Source organism: Mytilus californianus, unplaced genomic scaffold, assembly GCF_021869535.1.
Source record: "Mytilus californianus isolate M0D057914Y unplaced genomic scaffold, xbMytCali1.0.p SCAF_10, whole genome shotgun sequence".
Classification (NCBI taxonomy): Eukaryota; Metazoa; Mollusca; class Bivalvia; order Mytilida; family Mytilidae; genus Mytilus; species Mytilus californianus.
In genome coordinates, this window is record NW_026262582.1 from 16,540,430 (window position 1) to 16,554,508 (window position 14,079).

Consider the following 14,079-nt stretch of genomic DNA (forward strand, 5'->3'; position numbering starts at 1 on the left):
ATATTTTTTTTTTTTTGGCCTAACGTTGAGATTTTGTTTGTCGCAAGTCCATAGTGACCCCTTTGCCTTTGAAAATTCTTAGCTACAGGCCTGTACATTTCTTTTTTACATGTAAGTGAAGGCATGAACAGTTAACTCTGTAGGCAAATTCTTACCTTAAGCAGCAATATATATTTGCAATTTTTTTCATTGAAAGTTAACATGCAATTGATTTTCTTTAACTCTAGTACGAAGACACTCAGAGTCATGGACAAGAATATCTCCTACAATAAAAAAGAATTCATGCATGATAAAACATATTGTAAAATATTTCTATTCCTAATTTTTTAAGTTGTTTATCATGTTTATGTATCATGTGAAAAATGTGTATATTCTGTATGTATGTGCCTGTCCTAAGTCAGGAGCCTGTAATTCAGTGGTTGTCGTTTGTTGATGTGTTTCATATTTGTTTTTCATTCATTTTTTGTACATAAATTAGGCCGTTAGTTTTCTCGTTTGAATTGTTTTACATTTGTCATTTCGGGCCTTTTATAACTGACTATGAGGTATGGACTTTGCTCATTGTTGAAGGCTGTACAGTGACCTATAGTTGTTAATTTCTTTGTCATTTGATCTCTTGTGGAGAGTTGTCTCATTAACAATCATACCACATCTTCTTTCTTATCCATGTATGTACAGGTTTGTCACTTAGGATTTTTGAAGACAAGTCTAGGGACTCATAATTTTTTGGCCATGGTGAGTCCATCAGTGTGAAGATGAAATTTTTTGCTATATATACATGATATATAAAGTTAATAGTTGAATCAAAGAAATAAAATAAAATTCAAATTATTTTTAAACTGATGATATTTATAAATATACATGTTTTGACATTTAATGCAACATTTGACAATTTTGATACATCTTAAATTTGGACTCATTAGTTTAAAAATGTTGAGTACAGACATATTTCTGGGCTCGCCTAAGTCATCTGTCTCGTCTCAGAAAACCTGCATGAATTTAAACATTGGGTTTAAACATTATGATTTCAAATTGGCCTGCTACACACAGCTTTAATAAGTTTGTCATATTCAAAAGTAAGTAAGCCAGTGAAAAATTACATAATTATTTTAAGGGGACAACCTTAACAGTCAAGCGTCTAGCATCAAGTGTTAATAACTTATATCTATAGATTTTTGTTTCAGGTATTATTTATTATCTTCTTTGTCAACTTCTGAGGAATATTAGTAATATAAGGCTTTGCCATATTCTTTTTAAAAATACATTCATACAAAAAAGTAAACATGGCATTTGTATAGACTCATCTCTTCTCTATGAACACTTGTTAAAAAAATCTAGTTTATTCCTGTGACTGTGCTGGGACTATTATACTAGTATAGTCCCAGGACTGTGTGATCTCCTTTTATTATATTGAAAGAGACAAAAAAATGTCATTTTAAATGAGAAAAACAAGTTGAATATTTTTACCACTGTACAATTCCTTTTGCAAAATGTCTACCGTCAACACAAATTTTTTATAATGAAATGATTTATGATGGATCTACCGATTTCAAGTCTGGCAATCACCAAAGCATGATATTCTTTTGTCGTAGGAGAAGTGTGTGTACTACTTGCGATGACAGGTACACGTTTTACGCTCGTTTGACATGATGAAATCCTGATTAACTTGCCGTTTTAAAAATAATGCAATGTAGACTATAACTAAACAAAATTATGACATGTTAACAAAATATTTGTACGATAACTTACCTTTCAATCTTGTCAACATCCTCATCTCCACGTGTGTCTATCGCATCCATTTGTAAACAAAATTAAAACGCTTACGTAACCACCGTTAGTTCACTGTCCCCACCTAGCGGGAAAAGTGGTGAATGAAAACCATTCCCCTGCAATATTAATGTATACCTGATCCTACCTTTTTCATATAAATTTAAAAGAAATAATAATCAAAGTATTCTCAATGTAAATTCTTCATAATAAAAGAAGAAAGATTTGATTTCCATTTTATTCTGCTATTTTAAAAAATATAACTAGGCATACAAGTATTCCAATGTAGTTTCAAGAGTGCTAAATGAATACTTTTTTTAGAACACAAGTATTAAAGTCACACAGTGCTTTGAATTAAAGTGATTAAAATGCAAGTCTGAAAGAGATTGTTTTTAAGTTCAAAGGACAAGACTTTTATGTTTCCTTTCAATGTACATGTAATATTTGCATTTATTTGTGCAGGATTCCTTTATTACAAAAAAAATATATTTATAACAATGAATGAGTTTTTCCAGTCATCTCAAATTCAATGTTGTGTAAAGACAGTTTTAAAATTTCCTTACCTTATTGTTTCAGTGAGAGTCAAACATTTCACTTAAAGAGAATAATTTAAAATCCAGTCAAATTCACAGATGAACTTGCCATTGCTTTTTCAAACAAACACACTAAATGTGTGTACATTCTGTTCAAATGCATGTTGACATCGATGTGTATTACCAAAAAACTACAATGTCAAATGATGTCTTTCTTTCGGAATTTAGTTCAAACGGGGTTTCCTAAGGGGTGACAGAACGTTAGTCTTGAAATATATTTTTTTTAATTTGAGATGCGTTTTATTTTTTGTTGGAAGATTATATATAATCTTAGTCTATCTGTGAAAAAAGAAGAAAAACTAACAGATAACTTCGAGCAATTTTTTAACATATTTGTTAAAGGACGGCCAATTTGGGTATTAATTTCTTTAATAATAAGACAAATCTAGGACTATTCCAAGGAAACATGCTTAAAAGATAGAAAGACATCGATTTTTGACTCCAACAGCAAGTAAGAAACAGAAAATAGAAAATTTCCCAAATAGGAATCATTCACGACTTTTCACGCGTGGCGGCGCTGCGGTTCCATAAGTGGTTACTTGAACGCTTCAATCACGTAAAACGCTTGCATCTGTATTTACAACGTAAACAATGGCATCCGATGATTACAATACCTGGTCTGTTCCAGAACTAACGTTACGTGGAGCTGTCACAAGAGACAGAAATATAGATCTTATAGAAAGGTAAACGATGTATTTAAAAAATATTGAGATTTCTTCTATTATAAGCGGAAACGCCGCTACAGTACATTGCCAAAAAGCTTTCGTCACCAACATTTTTGGGCTATATATTTCATATAAAAAGACGTTTATTTGAGGCATTTATGGTTGTATTTTTACAAATAATGTGTTGAAAAACGCTGAATTGTATATAAAGAGTATTTGTTTGTTAAGTCATAGCTCTGTCATCTGTCAATGTCTGTTGTTTTTATTTTCTCCTGATGTGAACACATATACTATGTTTTACAATTTAATTTGGTTGAAATATAAATATATAGCAAGATTGTTTATAATAGACAATAATATTTATGTTTATCTCAGAAGAAAATGAAAATAAACAAATAATTATTCTGCTGTTGGTACCAAGTTGCATAAAATCAAATCAGAAATGTCCCCTAAATAATCTTTTGAAATGCAATTTTATATGAAATATTTAGTGTGAAATACCAAGTGACAAATACATGTACCCCAAGTTAGAAAAAAGCAAAATAAAAACCCCACTGAACATATAAATAGTCATGAATATATAATTAAACTTTCTAGGATACATTTCAATGATTTTGTATAATAATGATTAAAAATAGGGGTTCTATACAGATATTATCTGTTGGCCATGAAATGTGATACAGACCATGCAGACTGGGCAAGGGAAAATTAAATTTAACTTGTTATATACTGGGACTATTATACTAATAGTCTTTTGTGTCACAATTATATATAAACAATTTATTACTTTTGAAAATGGGACAATTACACAAGGAAAGTATTAAATCCTCCCAATATCACTTTTAAACAAGACATGATTCTACATTTTTAAGCTTTAAATCTTTTAATATGTCTCAGTTTCATCAACTTAAAAAAAAAGACACTGTAAAAAAAATATAAAGGCCCTTCTCTGCAAACTTTTTATATATAACATGATGGGGCCATTTTTGGAAATTTTAAAAGATATGTACATCTATAATGAAGTTTTATTTGCAATTCAAGTTCAAACAAGGAATATTTAAATATGGAATAATTTCAAATTCTGCAAAATTGATTAGAACATAATTATGAAAACTAACCCAACTAAATATTTTTTAAACTTAGAAATGTGGTCCTTATACATGTAGTTCTACGTCCTTTTTGAATCCTATCTGTTCTTGGCAGATAATCTTATAAGATTCTAAAAAGTTTTCTAAACTATTATATACCCTAGAAAAAAATGTTCCTAAACTAGTCAAAAGGGTTATACCTCTGTTGTTTGAAGGGCTATTAAAACATCTTCCTTTGAATATGGGTTAAATAAATTTTCTCTCCAATAAGAACTTCTTTCTAGAGAGAAAATTTTATTAATTTTTAAGAAAAAAGTAATGTTTTATAATTTTATATATATATCATGCCCAACATTCAGCATACAAGAATTTTTCAAAATTTCATTAGTTATACCATTAAATCCACATGATATCTGGTTTTCCAATATTTCATGGCAAGCAGAATTTAATCTATGTAATTAAATAGTACTTTAAAAAATATTTACCTACATGTTTAAAAAAAATTCAAACCATTCCTTAGCTTGTTTAATTAAACTTTGGCTGGAACATGCATTAAATATTTGTCACTGGACATTAAGATTCCAACAATCAATCAAATATATTTGAACTAGAATCATTGATTTCTTTCCTTTTTGTCTTGCCTTGACAGAGTGCAAAAGCAAGACATAGCATATATATGGTATGCTGTTTTCAGCGTCATCAACAATGTATTAGTTAGTAAAGTAATATAAAATAGTGAAATATTGCAGACATTTTCTACTGGTAGATATTTGTAACCATGAAAGACAATATATTCATTATACAGTTTTCATGATTAATCCCACAGGCACTTGTCTCAAAAAAAAATTTCCTATGTACCTTAATATAACACGTGTTATAGGAAATTTTTTTCTGAGACAAGTGCCTGTGATTAATCGCTAGCCCTTCAAGGCCAGGCCAGATATATATTTTGTAAGTATAGATAATTGTTAATGTGTCAATCCTAGTCAGGAGCCTTTAATTTAGTAGTTATAGTTGGTTAATTTCTGATATATATACATATATATTTGTTTTTTTATTGTCTTATTTTATAACTTAAAATCAAGCCATTAGTTTTCTTGTTTGAATTTTCTTTCATTTTTGAATGTTGTGACCTTTGTAGCTGACTAGTACTATGTGATTGTTTCTTGACTGTATTTTATTTAATATTTTGACTTTTTTTTATCTTTTGTAGAATCAATTAGAAGAGCCAAAATTTATAAGCTTAGATTCAAAACATTCTGGAGGAGCAGATTGTGTGAAGGTATTTATCCTTTTATAGCCTCAATCTATATCACAAAAATGTATTTGTGTTAAAATATACAATTACCATTAAGAGAGTTGATTTTTTGTAAGACCAAGTAAAGGTTACAGGTCCTAATCTCAGTTGGGAAAATGATACTGTACAGTTTTATTTTAGTACTGGTGAACTCTACCGTTACAGACTCGTATGATAATAATACACCTGAAACTCCACAGATGTACGTGTATATCTTCCGAATCCAGTCACACTGATTAGATGTCGCTTTTCAATATAAATTTTTATGAAACCAGACTGGATTAAAATAAAATTTTCTTGTGTAATTTGATGAAATTTAAATTATCTCCACTAGTTTACTTACTAAACAACAGGACTAATCTGTTAACATTTTCTTTACAGAAGCAAGCAGAAGTCAAGAGAAATAAAAAGAATGAAACAAAAGAAAAAATTGAAAAAGAACAGTGAAATGACAAAATTAAATAAAAATTTTGCATTTCTTATTGTTGTTATCTTGTATATTGTTGACCAAGACAGCAAAAAAAAAAACCATCGAAAAGCTGATCAGACAGAAAATGACAGATGCTACACATGATCAAACAAAAGATAAAAAACACTTCTAAGAAAAAATTTGTTCAATGCTGGACCAAATGAAATGCATGGACTATTTATAATCTGAAATAAAATGCTTTGCTGAGCGCAGCCTGATACGACCGCAGAGGTCGAACCCTATACAGTTGGGGCAAATTTGGACACAATATTCAAGCTTGATACTGTCTGAATTTGGATTGTAATCAAATTTTTGACATAATATAGGTTGCTGACACAAAATAAATGTGGTCAAAGATCTTATAAATCCATTGCGCAATACTGTGCAATTGAAGATTTCTTCTTGAAACTTTTCAAAAATTCGAAATTTTAAAAATTTTGAAAAAAAATATGAATCCCTTAAAAAAAAAATTGTGAAAAAAATCCCTCCCCCCGATTTTTTGAACCCTCCCTTGGAGCAATAACCCCAAAACTCAATCCCAGCCTTTCCTTTGTAGTATGAAACCTTGTAGTACAATTTCAGAGAGATCCATACACTTACACACAAGTTATTGTCTGGAAACTAGAAAAATGCTTGTTTTTGGCCCCTAATTCCTACATGTTTGGGGCAATTAACCCCAAACTCAATCCCTGCCTTCCCTTTGTTATATGGAACCTTGTGTTACAATGTCTAAGAGATCCATACTTACACACAAGTTATTGTCAGGAAACTAGAAAAATGCTTGTTTTTGGCCCCTTTTTGGCCCTTAATTCCTAAACTGTTGGCCCTATAACCCCTAAAATGAATCCCAACCTTCTACTTGTGGTATTAAACATTGTGGTACAATTTCAGAGCAGTCGATATACTTATACACAAGTTATTATCCTGAAACTAGAAAAATGCTTTTTTTGGGCCCCAAATTCCTAAACGGTTGGGACCATCATCCCCAAACTTCCTTTTGTGGTATTAAACCTTCTTAAAAAAATTCATAAAGATCCATTCACTTAAACTAAAGTTATTGTCCGATAACCAATGTGTCTTCGGACGACGACATCATACCATTATACGATCCCAAAAAAATTTTGCGGTCGTATAAAAATTAGTACCTCTATGTAAGTGAAATAAATTATGCGGAATGGCATTGGGGTTTGTCAATGAGACATTAACCCGACAAAAATAGACAAAACATATATAGATTAAGCCGGCATCAACAGCATGCAGACAAATGTAAAAGGAGATGTGGGGTAAAGATCAGTATGACGGCAGTTGTTTTTTCAAATGTTGACCCAGGATTTTGAATCTAGATAAAGTGACCCCCCCACTCCACTCTGAAGTAACTGTATTAAAACAATGTCAATGTAGGACTTTCTTTGAGATATTATTGTGTCTGGGAGACACAATTGATGCCCCCGTAGATGCAAAGTGTTATTTTAAAATAACTATAACATTTAACCGCTTATACCCCAAAAATGACAAAGTTCAACTATCTCCCAAAAGGGCAAATATCAATAAAAATCAAAACCATAACCACATGCACATTTTCAGTATATGTACAAACAGATAGCCAAGTGAAAACTTCCTAGGACTCTAACTGTAGGAGGAGTTGTGCTGAATAACTATATACCCATAATGGGACGAACGGACAGACAGACAGAAGGACAGACAGGGGTAAAATAATATGCTCCCAACTTTCAGTTGCGGGGGCACTAAAAGGGGTCATCAGGCCCCAAACTAGACAAAGTTTTGAGAGTAATAAAAAAATCTGGATTTACCATAAATGTAGCTCCATAAGGGCCATAAAGGGGGGACCCAGGCACCCCACTCCTAAATCTGTCTCTGATATTAAACATTGTTTATATGTTTCTGAATATTTTATAAAAAGACTTGAAAGATTATGTTAGAAAACATTTTTATAATGATATTTCGAATAACATTTAAATGATTTTTTAATGATTTTTTGAGAATATGAAGATTATTAAAACTTTTTGTTAAAAAATATTTTTTGAACTTTTTCAAAACATTTTATCCTGCAGAAATGAATTTTTATGTTTTAAAAATGTTTCAGTGATATTTGATTAACAAACACATTCAAATCATTTATAAGACATTTTACAAACATTGTCGTCAAAATTCAGTAACATTTTAATGATGTTTTAAAAGTATCATGAAAATGTTTTGAAAATATTTTTAACGCCATACATTTTTGCATGATTTTGATTTTTTTCTACAATATTTTTCAACATTTTTCTTTTTTTTTTTTGTGCTAACTGGGAAAGCAGTGGTGAAACAGCACCACATTAGAACAAAAAATAAAATCAATTGCATGTAAATCCATTTCATCTTTTATGCATATATTATTTATTTACAATGTATTTTTATGAAATTAGAAAGAACACAGCAAACACATATAATTCTGGAACCAAGTTGAATTAGAAGTTTCCACGTGGAATTACATGTTTCAGATTGTTTATTCCCCTGCCACAGCGGAGGAGGGGCATTAAGTTTTACCCTTGTGTAACTTTTAGACAATACAAGGACTCTTTTAATGTGAATTCGGTTGGACGACACTTTTCTATCACAAACTACTTTCTTCTGATCTAGTTGGAATTTCCCTTTCAGAAAAGTTTGTGTGTTAATATAAGGAACTGTCTTGGCTAGTAAATAAATCCTGTTCCATAATTCCACTATTTGCCATTTGTAGTCACCTTTTTCAAAATTTTTTTTACATCTGGTTCTGACAGAAGTATTGATCTTCGCACTTGCAGCCACTTGGATTTTAACCATGAATTCATTTCAAACATAAAGATGTATTCCATTCATCACTTCATGGTTGGGTAAAAAGTCTGTTATCCATGATGGCTTCTGAAATATTAAAACAGGAAAACACAAAGCATCATGTTATTTAATAAACTGCAGGTTCAGAAATTTTTCTTATCATTCATAAAGGACAAGCGTTTAATGCAGGGATGTGTGTGATATTTTTTTCTAACAAAAATACTCTTGATTTCCAACTTTGAAGAATTAAAAAAAATTGTTCTGACAGCTTTTGCCATAAGTTTAATGTAAAGTCCTCAGAAAATTCAGACTTTATTGCGACAAACAAATAGAAAAATTATGCTCATATGTACCATGGTTTTTTTAGAATGCAATATAGGGATTGTCATATTTCCCAATACATGTAGTTCTCTTCCTTTCGTGCATTGTTTTGTCAGGGAAATATATTTCACTTGCTATAATTAAGTGCACAACATAATTATTATTTCTTATTAATTTTACAATGCAAACAAAGGTAAAAGGGTGAAAAAATGTGAAGACTAGGAAAAAACTTACAAAGTGTGAGGGTATATTTGAAGAATAAAATACATCCCTGTGTCATCCCCCTATTTTAATATAGTATTAATGTATGGACTTTTTCATATTGCCCTTGTAACATGCCCGAGGTATAAATAATGGCCAAGGATGGTTGTAATGGCCCCGAGGCAGCGCCGAGGGCCATTACAACTGTCCGAGGCCATTATTAATACCAAGGGTATGTTACAGGGCCAATATGAAAAAGTCCATATATTGATACTTTTATTAACTAACTAAGGCAACCTCATTCAAGACAATAACAGTCTTCGAGTCTCGGATCCAAATAAAGCTAACCACGAATCTATAACAGGACCAATACAAAAAAAAAAGCCAGTTCATAACACTTTTATTACCGTAAGTGGTTTTAATTCTTCGATTAAACAAAGAATAAGAATCTTACCGTGAAGAAGATACAGGAATTCATAGCTGAACTTGTCTTTTCGCATTCACGATGGGTTTTTGGTCAACATTGTCAGATGTAATTTCTGATTTCTCATCCAAGTACTTTATTTTATGATATTACAATTCATTTCATCTAGCAAATATAAAGTAGCTGGGAAGAATAATTCAGACAGTTTAACTATTCTTACTCTGAGTAGTCTGCGTTCTGATAATTGATCAACGAAAATGAAACAGTGATAATAATCGAAAGTCGTACTCGAAAAAGGCTGTGTAATATTTCCGTTTCAAGTCGTTACAAAACACTGAACATCATTTAAACTTTTTTTTATGATATTAAGTTAAAAAAAATTTGAAAAAAGTTGTCACTTATTTAAAGAAATAAACGACATTTTGATTTAATCGATGTCCCGTTTCACCTGTTGATAATGCATGGATGTGATTTCGTAATGCACGGGTGTGATTTCGTAATGCATGACTGAGATTTCGTAATGCATGGCTGTAGCAATTTCTCCGTTCATAATGACCAGTTGTCGAAATGTTCCCTTTATAAAGCATGGGCATTTCTATACATATTGTAGTAAGTTGGTTAATAATAAATAATAACCTGTCAAATTATTGGGCTGTTTAATCGAGAAAAAATAAAACAAAGAGTTTAAATACTGTACTAAATATAAGAAAAATATAAATACATAATAACCTAATCCTGCTGTTATATAATCTCCTGCAGAGACATATAATATGTCTCTGTCTCTTGGCATGACATGGTTATCAGCTGGTTATGGCAAACTTGGTCAAATATTTTCCGCCGGGTTTCCCTAGATATTTTTGATGGGTGGATCAACTCTCTTGATGCCTTCTCTCCATTTTAAAAGAATTTCATGGTCTTTTGGTTATCTGTGGTCCCCCTTCAGAATAATTGAAGCCGGGGACACAACAATTTTGGAGCTTAGTTTGGTGAAATTAGCGAGTGTCGATTGTGGTTACTAATGTAAACATGTGCAACGTAATGCGATTCAAGCGTCAAATTGATTAAAACGTTTCCGACAACCACTTATGGAACACCAGCGACGAATGATCCCTATTGCCGCCAATTTAATTTTTTCCGCGAAATTAACGCAATTTCAGAATTGCGGGCTTTAACATCAGTCCCATTGTTGTCTTAAGAAAGTAGCAACAACGGTCGTTTCTAAGGGCTTGCTTTCCGACTGTGAATTTTCAAATAATAATGAATTCTGTGACGATCTTGAAATAATGTAACAACATTTTTTAGTTTTCTCTCCTTGTCATAATAGGAATAAAATGAAATATTATTTTCGGAATAATCTATTTGAATTATTTTATAATATTTCTCTTACATTCTCCCCTATCCATAATTTTTAAAACTTTTTTCGGCTTGACCACAAAACAAAGTAAACCTATCGTCCTGGTCAGATACGCCAAGTTAACGATGACGTCATAAGTAAAGCATACGTCATTAAGACCAAAGAATTCTCTTTCTAAGAATACCTCTTTAAAAAAAAGTGTAAACAAAGACGAGAATAGCTTTAAAACAACGCTGATCATATGTTGCAATGTTTCTTATCCACACGATGCAAAATCAGTGTATTAGCATGATTAAGGATACAAAATAAAAAAAAGTATTGATTTTAAGGCAAATTCGATTTTTATTTTTAATTACACAAATTTTGATATAAACATTTATATAGTTATCAATTCCGAAATTTCGAACAAATACAATAAAGGCAAAGCAAAACCCATATTATCACCAATACCGTACGCGACGTCACGGCTAGTTTGCGACAATCGATTAAATTTTCGATGATACAAAAGAAATCAGTTTGGGATTTTCCTTTTTGTGCTCTGTTCCCGACAATTTAGTAACACTGTGCGGGCCAAATTTACCAAATATTTTTTGGCTAAATAATAGATAATATAATATAATACTGTTGTAACTGTTGTCACTGCAGCTGATTAAACGTACATTGCCCATGGGAAATTCAAGAATTCCTATTGGAATATTAGAAGTTCCCATGGGAAAATTAGAATTTCCGTACTTTTCCAATAAGAATTTTAAACGTTCGTTGGAAAAAAACAATTTCCAAATTGTTTGTTCCCATGGGAAATTCTAAATTTCCCAAGGGAAATCGTTTGTCTTCCCACGAAAACATTTTTTCCCCATGGGAACATTTATTTTTCCTTTATGGATTTTGTAATTTGTAAAAGAGATATGAAGTAACGAACAAACTGACATATACTAATAACTACATGTAACTGGGAGCGGTTTATGACAGTTTTGTTTCAATAAAAAAATATATGCAATTACACTAAATTAAAGGTACTTGTACCATACTTCATATCTTTTTGTGTAAGTAAATGGTTGATAGAACATTGATTGTATTGTATCATCGTAGATTGGTTGGTTACTGTTTAACGTCTAGCAGCAAGTATTACTAATTGATGACAACTTAAATGGTCAACTGATTCCACAAAAAATCCATTGAAAATGCAGCTCATTAGGCTACAATTGTAACCTTTAATTCAAATCTTTTAACATATGTGTCGAGGAACATATAAGTGACATGACTAGGCATTGCTTTGTTCTACATGTGAAACGGTGAGCGTATGTCGGCAATAGGTTTAGTCTACCTGAAGACATTTCTGTGAATGAGAGCCAAATTAATCTATGTTCCAACTTTACTCATTAATACTACGTGCTTGTGGAAAAGAAGAAAATTCCAATCCTGATTGATCTTGTTGGGTTGTTGAACATAAAAACCTCCCAAACTCGGTGAGAGCCAGCTGTCGAGACTACATTGCTAATTGTTATAGGAATATAAACTACATCAGTCGTATTCTTAAATCAAAATATGCTGTTTTCCAAAATAATAATTTGAATGTTGAATTTAAGTAAAGCTCTGATTGATTTTACAATTAAAAAATCTTTTTCGTTTGCTTTCAATTGGTATCATCCTATATTTTATGTAATATTGTTCGCTGAACCGGCAACGATAAGAGCTAAGCCTAAGTCGTTTTCTACCTACAACCCTTGCATTTATGAAATTGACATTTTAATTATTACTGATATAATTATCTTTTTCATCTATGTAACTCGTTGTGTGTTTTTCGACACTTTATTTAAAAAAAAATTAGAAACTTTATTTCATTCATTTGATCAAATTTCCTAATTCAATTTGTTACTTGCCTACAAAAGAAATCCTTTCTTTGCAAACACCTTTGAAAGTTTTGTAACATTTGTCTTTTATGATTTTTTTGTAAATATCAAAAATGAATACAGCTTTGCATGTACAATTACATTTGTGAATTTAAGATTAAATGATGTACGGAAAACTTATTTCCCTGGATGTTTGTATATACACTTCTAATTTACCCTTGGGCTGTCTTCAAGTTGTATTTTGAAAATTTACAGCTTGAAGGACCATTATCGTGTTTTGAAACTAGATCAAAGACTTAAATTTTTTTGAAATTGAATCATGTGCAAACAGTTATTTAAAATTATTGCTGGTAATTTTTAGAACGGTTATAGAAGTTATTCTAAATTGTTCCAATTTGCTAATTTTCTTAAATTTGGTGGTTTGTTCTGCACTAGATAGGTGAAAATTTTATTATCTAGCTCTGTCAAATCTTTAAAGATGACGACCTCGGGAAATACACGCCGATGTATAAAATTCTTGGAAAATCGAAAAACTTGCAGTATGGTCATATTTTGTATTTCTCAGTTTAAATAGAGTCTAAAAGGGGTATGTACACAACAATTTCCCACAATTTAACTTATGCCGTTTATTTACATTTATAAACTATTTCAAATATTAAATACGCAACCAGATCTCTGTTTCCGTGTTTGATTTGTGTAATTTATGTTTCTGAAGGCAATTGATTGGACATCAGTTTATTGTAGGCGTGGCTATTTGTCACTTTTCTCCAATCAGCTGTCCTATCAGGCAAACTCGTGAGCGATGATGCTTGAATACTAGCAATGACATTGTAATAGTTTTTTTTAATGTAGCTTGTATATATATATAAAAAAAAATATGGTGTTGCAACTGTGGGCTTGTCATCTAAAGGAGAACACCGAACATACAAATGCACTCAGGACATATCATTTAATTCAACTTTAAAATTTATGTTCACTTTTCAAAAAAAAAATCTTATTTGTTATCTATAAAGTTTTGTTTTATGATTTATATAGTTATGCGGGTTTTTATCGACACCTGCCATACTCCTCATATATGCTGAGACTACAATGTGTTATAGTAGTCTCAGGTATATGTTATTCATGACCAGTGTGTATTGTAAATAGCTATAATCTCGTTGATTAGAAATTATCAGATATAGACAACACTTATAAATATTAAGAATAAAGCAGTTTTGAATAATGAAATATTACTAT

At 31.1% G+C, this 14,079-nt stretch overlaps 1 long non-coding RNA gene across 1 annotated transcript in view; it reads left to right on the forward strand.

Moving 5' to 3' along the window:
• The first annotated feature begins 2,844 nt into the window (after nucleotides 1-2,844).
• LOC127717703 (uncharacterized) overlaps nucleotides 2,845-14,079 on the forward strand; it is a 65,278-nt gene continuing 54,043 nt past the window's right edge. Inside the window, exon 1 of the long non-coding RNA XR_007989304.1 lies at nucleotides 2,845-3,043. This is a non-coding gene — a long non-coding RNA (uncharacterized LOC127717703). The remainder of the gene's footprint in view (nucleotides 3,044-14,079) is intronic.